We start from the raw sequence: 8,143 nt of genomic DNA on the forward strand, positions 1-8,143 counted from the left end.
GTTTAGCTTTTCTCTTCCTGACTGACTTGCATGTGAGCAAAGGTTGCTTTTTTTGTTGTTTTTGTTGATTTTTTTTTCCTCTTCCAATATTCATCCAATTTATCGTCTGCTGCTCGGGAGTAGCACTCGTGCGCACGCGCTTTAAGTTGAAACTAAACGCGTCAGACAGCAGCTAAACATGAGCTGTTGACGTCATGTTCCGGGGGGGGGGTGAGAAGCCGAGCGAACGCTGAGTTCAAAAGATGCACTAGTACCGATGATTTAATTCAAGAAATATCAAGATGAAGACTACTAAAGAAATGGGCCGACCAGAGAAGAGTTATTTCCTGACAACTGAAAGACTCGCTATAAATAGCTGATTTTGTTTTCAATCATGTGGCGAAAATCTAGAGTATGCACATTTTTTAATAACTGTCAACCGTTTATCAAGGCCTGGAGACACTCGAAGATAATGGTTAGATAGATTGTTAGGATGTAGTTTATATAGTACTAGACTTTTTAGTTCGTTAGAAACGGGCAGAGGTTATTTGTCATTGGCTTAGAATGAATACCTTATGACAAACTTCTAGGGTATATGTGGTATTAAGGTGACTAATCCTTATTAATATCTAACTGTGCATTGAACGGATACCACAACACTTAGTTCGCTGTACAATATCATAACAAAAGTCTGTATAAAATTTTAGCCAGGTCGGTTTAGTAGTTTTCGAGAAAAAATGAAACGGACAGACAGACAAGCTAATAGATAGAAATCTATATAATAAAGCTGTGTGTGTGCATGTGTGTGCGTGTGCATGTGTGTGCGTGTGCATGTGTGTGCGTGTACATGTGTGTGTGTGTGTGTGTGTGCGAATATGCACGAATATAATGTACTATTCCACTAAACTGACCACATACATCGATAGAAAAGGTATCAATGAGCAAAAATGACTATGCTACATTTCGAACAGTATGGGGTTTATTAAAATCGTGGTGTCTGTGTACGCGCCCGCAACGCAAAGAATGGAAATTGCTGTGTCTGCACAAATAATTAACAAGAACACGGAAAGTAAAGGTATAACAATAATATATTAGGCAGAAAATTTATATACATATTTAAATGTCTTCAGATGTATTTCAGTTGGAGATATTCCGGCAGGTGGCGTGTTGCATGTCTTACTGGAGGCAACATAGGCGTCTTGCCTATTTGGCGGTCGTTGCAGAACTCCCCCGGTATTAGTGATTGATACGTTTATATATCTCACTCACCCACCTATGTTAATTAGTGGGCGTCTCCACAACAGAAATAAAAAAAAAACAAAAACAAAAAGAAAACTTTTTACAAGGGTTTTTGGCATAGATGCGCATAAGAATACTTTGATAAGTATGTTTCAGTTTGAACAGTAAATAAAATTATGGGGTCTGAGAATGGAAATATGCCACAAAGTTTAACAAGTATTTTTTTTTTAAATAGATCATCGTAATGATATTGTGATGATGAGCGTGTTTCAGTTTGGACAAGTGTGGTATAATAAAATAATGGGGTATATCTGGCTTCCATAGAATGGTTTTTAATTTTTTTTTTGACTAAAATAATATAATAAATAAGAAAAATAAGTTGTTTTTGAGTAATGTTGAACCAATTTAGGTGATCGAAAGTGATTTGACCAATATTTAAATAATCTGTTATAGAAAAGACAAAATGTGCGTGTCTGTGTATGTGTGTGTGTGTGTGTTTTTAATGGTAATCACCACTTATCAAGGCCCGGAAGCACTCAGGGATAAGGGTTATTGCGTGTACAGTAATCAATGTCGTAGTAATCGTTAGTAATGGATATTTGATAAAGTGTCTTACTTAAGGGGGCGGTTTATCAGGAACTTGTTTATGTTGGACTTGAAGACATCCAAGTTGTAGTCATTAATTTTCCCCACTCTTTATCTGTGCCTAAATCAAAGCGTAGATTCCATGAACAAAGCTTCTTTCTTAGAAGTGCACGCGTGTGGAACTCTCTTCCGTTTGCTTGTTTCCCACCTGACTGCAACTTGGATGTCTTCAAGTCTAACATAAACAAATTCCTGATAAACTGCCCCCTTAAGTAAGACACTTTATCAAATCTCCATTACTAACGGTACTATCCCATTGATTACTGTACACGCAATAACCCTTACCCCCGAGTGGCTTCCGGACCTTGATAAGTGGTGATTACCATGTAAAAAAAAAGAAAAAAAGCTCGGTCTCTTCAAATATCGAAAAATTGGACACAAACATTAATTCCTTCACCTTCAACTGGGCAGTTTTCTACAGGGAGGGGTCGTTTTTTTCGTCGACATTTTCGCAAGTCATTGTCTCCTTTCGATTGACTACCCTTAATTCCAACGCTTGTGACTTTCGGTTTTGCGATGAATATATCAGCTAAGACGTTGGTTTTTTTTTTTTTACACCTTCTTTTCCTCCTTCGCATTACGGGTTCAAGCCTGCCTGACGACTACAACTTTTTTTTTTAACACCTCTCTCCTCCCGGACTACTATTGTTGTTTTGACGCCCCCTAATACCACTTTTTTTAACCCCTCCGGATTTCCTTACTACACCACCTCTACACACCTGGGCAACGCCGAGTACCCCCCGCTAGTAGAAATAAAAAATAGGAAAAAAATGTTATAGTTCTAGCATTGCACGATTGAAAAAAACTTTGTGTTTTGTTTGGTGGGCCTGTGGTAGAGGCTCAGCAAAAGGTGGCTTCGTGGCTGAGTTCGAATCTCATGCCAGGCTAGAAATGGTACCCTACATTGATGATTGCGTAAGCATGAAACACTATTGCCTGTAGATAAAATGAATAATAATAATAATTATTATTATTATTCATTTTATTATTATTATTCACCGTTTATACTTAGTCTTTTCTTCATAATTGCGACATGGAAATATTGTACCCTACAAAATAAAATTCTCTCTCTCTCTCTCTCTCTCTCTCTCTCTATATATATATATATATATATATATATATATATATATATATAGAGAGAGAGAGAGAGAGAGAGAGAGAGAGAGAGGTCGATAGATAGATAGATTTATAATAAATATATATATATAGAGAGATATATAGATAGATAGATAGATAGATAAATAGAAAGAGAGAGGGAGGAGAACGAGAGAGATATAGAAAACAAACAATAAAAAAAATGCTTTAATTATGATCCTTCGGTGCATCCGTATTGTTTTTTTCGCTTCATTTCAGAACTATTCATGTCTTTTTTCTTTTTCTTTTCTGTCTTTTTTTTTCTTTTTTTTCTTTTTTTTTTTTTTAAAGATAGATACATTTTCACTGTCTATTAGTCCGTGACAGTCAGAATACGGTTGGATACGATCACCCCTCCACTTTTATACAACATGGTATAGTCTAAAGGTCTCGGTTTTTGTTTTTTTTGTTTTTGTTTTTTTGTTTTTGTTTTATTTTTAAACAAAAAAGAAATTTCACGAAAAAAAAAAAAAAAACACCACGAAGGATTTATCATTTGTGCATTTGTTTTATTCTGGATTTTACCCACCTGGTAGAGGATTCTCCTTCTACTATTACAACAATAAGAAGAACAACAACAACAGTCATTGATTAGAAGTAAGTTATTGTTTTTGTTTTAAATTTTTAATCCCTCCCTCCCTTCTCCACTCTCTGTCTCTCTCGTCAACAAGTTGTCATTCCAACTTTGATGTCAACTTGTGAACCGTCAGACCCTCGGCCTTTTGACTAAGGAGCTAAGTGTCGTCGTGCAGTCGTGCAATCGTGCTGGTGCAGTGGTGCAGTGGTGCACTTCGTTGTTTTTCTGCCCTCTGTCACTGAAGAATAAAAAATCTTTTTAGTTTGAAGCAAACTAAAAATTACGGGATTGTATTACTGTACACATATATTCGAAAAAGTTGTCAAAAAAAAACAACAAAAAACAAACAAACAAACAAATATATAAGAAATAAATGTTATCAAAGGCAAGATAAATTACTTTTCTACCTAACTGAATATGTTTTTTGTGTGTTTTGTGTTTTTATTTAATGTAACATGTTTAATCAACTCGAAAAACATACAGTGTTTACCGATGTATTGGAGAGTTAAAAATGGCGCCGACTCTCTCTTTGACACGGTAAGTTTGGGAAAAGGAGTTAAAAATACAAAACTAGACAAAATACTGTTAGAAACTCACTCAGTATATGTCAGCCGATGTCACGGTAACATATTGAGCGAGTTTCTAACAGTATTTTGTCTATTTTTTTTAATTTTTAACCCATATGTATGTTTTTCGAGCTGAATAAGCATGTTACATTAAATAAAAACACTAAAAGCATATCCAGTTAGGTAGAAAAGTAACTTATCTTGCCTTTGATAACATTTATTTCTTATAGATTTGTTTTTTTGACAACTTTTTCGAATCTGTGTACAGTAATACAGACCCAAAATTACTAATCACCTGAGGCGGGAGGCGCAGTAGGCGCACTTACCAAGAACGCCGACGGAGACTGCACAGGCACTTTTACAGATGAAATCCCATTTTCCGGCCCTCGTAATCTAAGTTCTTTCAGAGGGAGATAACTACAGAAAAATTAAAAATTATTTGGTGCTTTTGGTGATAGTCGACAGATCGATAAAAAAAATGTGGTTTTAAGATAAACATCAATACTTAATTGTCATGTCGAAAATAGTAATATATCCAAAAATTACGAAAATTCATAAAATAGAACAAACTGCTATTGTGTTTTTAGTAAAAAAAGGGTAAATTTTTACGCGTGCCCCAGCCGAAACACTCCAACAACACCCCCTTGTTAAGAACGGCTTTCGGAATAAACACCCCTAACCTCGAAAGCCGTTCTTAACATGGAGAGATCATGGTCTAAAAACAATACGTCAACCAACCATTAAAGTATCGAAAAGGGAGATAAGTATGTCCTCTGTATTCGCAATCTTACAGATGTTCACATCTAGGGAAAATACAATTTTCCCCCCAAAATTACTTTTAACTATAAAAGATGAATTTTGGTAATGTTTGAAGATATTACTATTTTCGACAATTAAGTTAGTACTGTTGTTTTTGCTTAAAACGATATATTAAAAAAATGTGTCGACTCTGTCTTAACAAGCACCAATATTTTTGGCCCAATCCAAAGTGCCCCCTTTTGGGGACACTCGATTTTTTTTTCTCGCATTAAAAAAAACAACAAAAAAACAAAAAAACAAAAACAAAACAGTATTGTGTCTAACCTTACCGTCGTGGGAAAGAAAGTAAATAAGAACTCATAGCTCTTGTGCATTGCATCTCCCCCTCCCCTCCCTCGATGTACATTGTACAGACTCCCGACAAGCAGCAAAATCTCACTCCTTCACTCTTAGATGCCGGAAAGTCTTCTACTCTATTAGCTTCTTTCTCCAGACTGCTAGACCTTGGAATTCCCTCCCTGTTTCCCGTTTCTTATACTGTACTAAATCCTTAGAAGTTTAAAAGCAATGCGGACACACACCTCACTGCTCAACTCCCCACGATCCCAAACAGTAGCTCCTTACGTTCAGTTGCCTTGTTTGGAACGGAAAGAAGTTAAAAACACTTCTTTTTCGGCTCTTTAAGAGAGAGAGAGAGAGAGAGAGAGAGAGAGAGAGAGAGAGAGAGAGAGAGAGAGAGAGAGAGAGATGTGGGGATGGAATATTGCCAGTCGTCGTGAGTGCCCTTACTGTGAAATACCATAAGATCCGTTCTCTGTTATTTTGGTGCCTTTTCCAGGGTATTCTCGGGGCAGCTGTTTTTTGCCTTCACTAGCATCCCTCATATTAAACTGGTTTTGTCTTTGCTGATATTGGTAAAAGTTTTTGTATATTAAATATTTGTGTGTTGGCGATTGTACTGTATAGTTAACAAGCAAGAAATGGGGTTTTGAAAGAAAATTGGACGAACCGGAACGTGCTCCCCCTAAGAACGGCTTTCGGAATAACCACCTCCAACCTCCCCATGTTAAGAGCGGCTTTCGGAATAAACACTCCCAACCTCCTCATGTTAAGAACGGCTTTCATTTTTTTTTTTTTTTCAGTTGATTATTATTGATTGGACTCTAATATATAGGGTTTGGGTGATTCTCGTTCAGGTTCGCCGAAACATGCATCAAATAACTTTAACAAAACACAAGAAAATGTAATCTTTTAACGATTAAAAAAAAAAAAAAAAAAAAGATTTGCGTAGCTTTTCAATCTTGGAGTGTTTTTGAAGTGTTCGTATTTTCTTGTTTGTCTCCCCCATGAAGACAGAGTTCAGTTAGACACAAGGTCAGTTTTTAATGTGTGCATATGAGAAGAGGGGTCTAGTCCTCTTATCTCCCCCCCCCAAAAAAAAAACATGGAACTAGGGACAAAAAGTAAACACTTTTACTTAGTATAGAAGGATTTCTCCATTGACCAAGAACAGAAAAGATGGCGTGTAGATAAACAGCTACTACACTTTGACGAAAAGTTTAAAAAAATTGTTATTATTTAGAATTCAACCTAATTAAAAAAAAATAAATAAATAAAAATACAGAAAATCTTTATGATGTACGTATCCGTCACGGAACGAAGATGTCATATTCCAAAAATTACGTAAGTTGTTCACGTACTTTCAGTTTTAAGAAAATCAAATTTTATGAGTAAGCAACAAAAAAGAAAAGAAAAGAAAAGAAGAAAAAAATCTCGCATCGCCATCTTGAAAGAACAAAAAAAAAAACAGAAAAGAAAAGGAGGGTAGATACGTCCATAATACAAACTGTTGAGATCAGCCTTGTAATGCTACCGGTTTCATCACTTTAAATCGTTTAAAAATGATTTTCTTTATATGAAAAAAAAAAAAAAAAAAAACCCGAGTTTGTATTACTGTACACATAGATTCGAAAAAGTTGTCAAAAAACAAATAGTTTTATACCAAACTGGATAGATTTTTTGTGTTTTTATTCAACGTAACATATTTATTCAGCTCGAAAAACATACAGTGTTTACCGATGTATTGGAAAATGCAAGATGGCGTCTCACACCCTCTTTAACACCGTAAGTATGGAAAAAGGTGTTATAAATAAAAAACTATACAAAATACTATTAAAAACCCACCGAATATATGTCAACCTATGTCACGGTAACATATATTGAGCGAGTTTTTAACAGTATTTTATCCGGTTTTTTATTTATAACATCTTTTCCCAAACTTACCGTGTTAAAGAGAGAATAAGACGCCATCTTGAATGTTCCAATACATCGGTAAACACTGTATGGTTTTCGAGCTGAATAAACATGTTACATTGAATAAAAACACGAAAAATATATCCAATTAGGTAGAAAAGTAACTTATCTTGCCTTTGGTAACATTTATTTGTTATATATTTGTTTTTTGACAACTTTTTCGAATCTGTGTACAGTAATACAAACCCAAAAACCCACATCTACTTGGTCAATTTATATGGTTTTAGGAATATGACGTTATCGTATCGTGACGGGTAGGTACAGGATAAAAAATTTGGTCAATTTTTACGACCTGCTCCAGCGTAGTATAAACACCCCAACCTCCCCATGTTAAGAACGGTTTTTGAGGTTGGGGTGTTTATTCCGAAAGTCGTTCTTAATATGGAGAGGTTGAGTGTTTATAATACTCTGGAGGTGGAGACTGGAGCAGTGCTCCAGTGCTCCACTCTCCAGTGGAGCACGTCGTAAAAATTGACCAAATTGTTTCAGTGTTTCTTCAAATTGGCACTTATGGCGGCAATTAAAAGTAATGAAAATACCGAATAGTCTGTGACCAGTCACGAAACGGAGATGAAATATTCCAAAAATCACGTAATTTGAGCAATTAGTTTCTTTTTTATTATTCAAGCAAATAAAATTTTACGACTAAGCAAATTGTAGTGTTTTCGTCGGCCATGATTAAATCCGATGAAATAAAAAAGGGGGCGGGCAACTCAAATCCAGGTGTTGAGGTAAAAAATCAGATTAACATTCAATGCAGTTTGGTGATAAACTCGCTAAAAATCGTAAATTTTAATTTTCTTATATGTAAATAAAACTACTTCATCCATTTACGTGAGTTTTGGAATATGATATCTTCGTTCTGTAGCAAGTACGTACGTACACACTTTTCTGTATTTTCGGTGCTTGTTAAGATAGAGTTGACAAATCG

The 8,143-nt window shown here is 35.4% G+C and overlaps 1 long non-coding RNA gene across 1 annotated transcript in view; it reads left to right on the top strand.

Moving 5' to 3' along the window:
- The first annotated feature begins 3,302 nt into the window (after positions 1–3,302).
- The window catches only part of LOC145259309 (uncharacterized), a 164,870-nt gene continuing 160,029 nt past the window's right edge, over positions 3,303–8,143 (top strand). Inside the window, exon 1 of the long non-coding RNA XR_013864157.1 lies at positions 3,303–3,594. This is a non-coding gene — a long non-coding RNA (uncharacterized LOC145259309). The remainder of the gene's footprint in view (positions 3,595–8,143) is intronic.

The sequence above is a fragment of the Euprymna scolopes genome, chromosome 34, assembly GCF_053919585.1.
Source record: "Euprymna scolopes isolate OS-2025 chromosome 34, ASM5391958v1, whole genome shotgun sequence".
NCBI classification, from domain to species: domain Eukaryota; kingdom Metazoa; phylum Mollusca; class Cephalopoda; order Sepiida; family Sepiolidae; genus Euprymna; species Euprymna scolopes.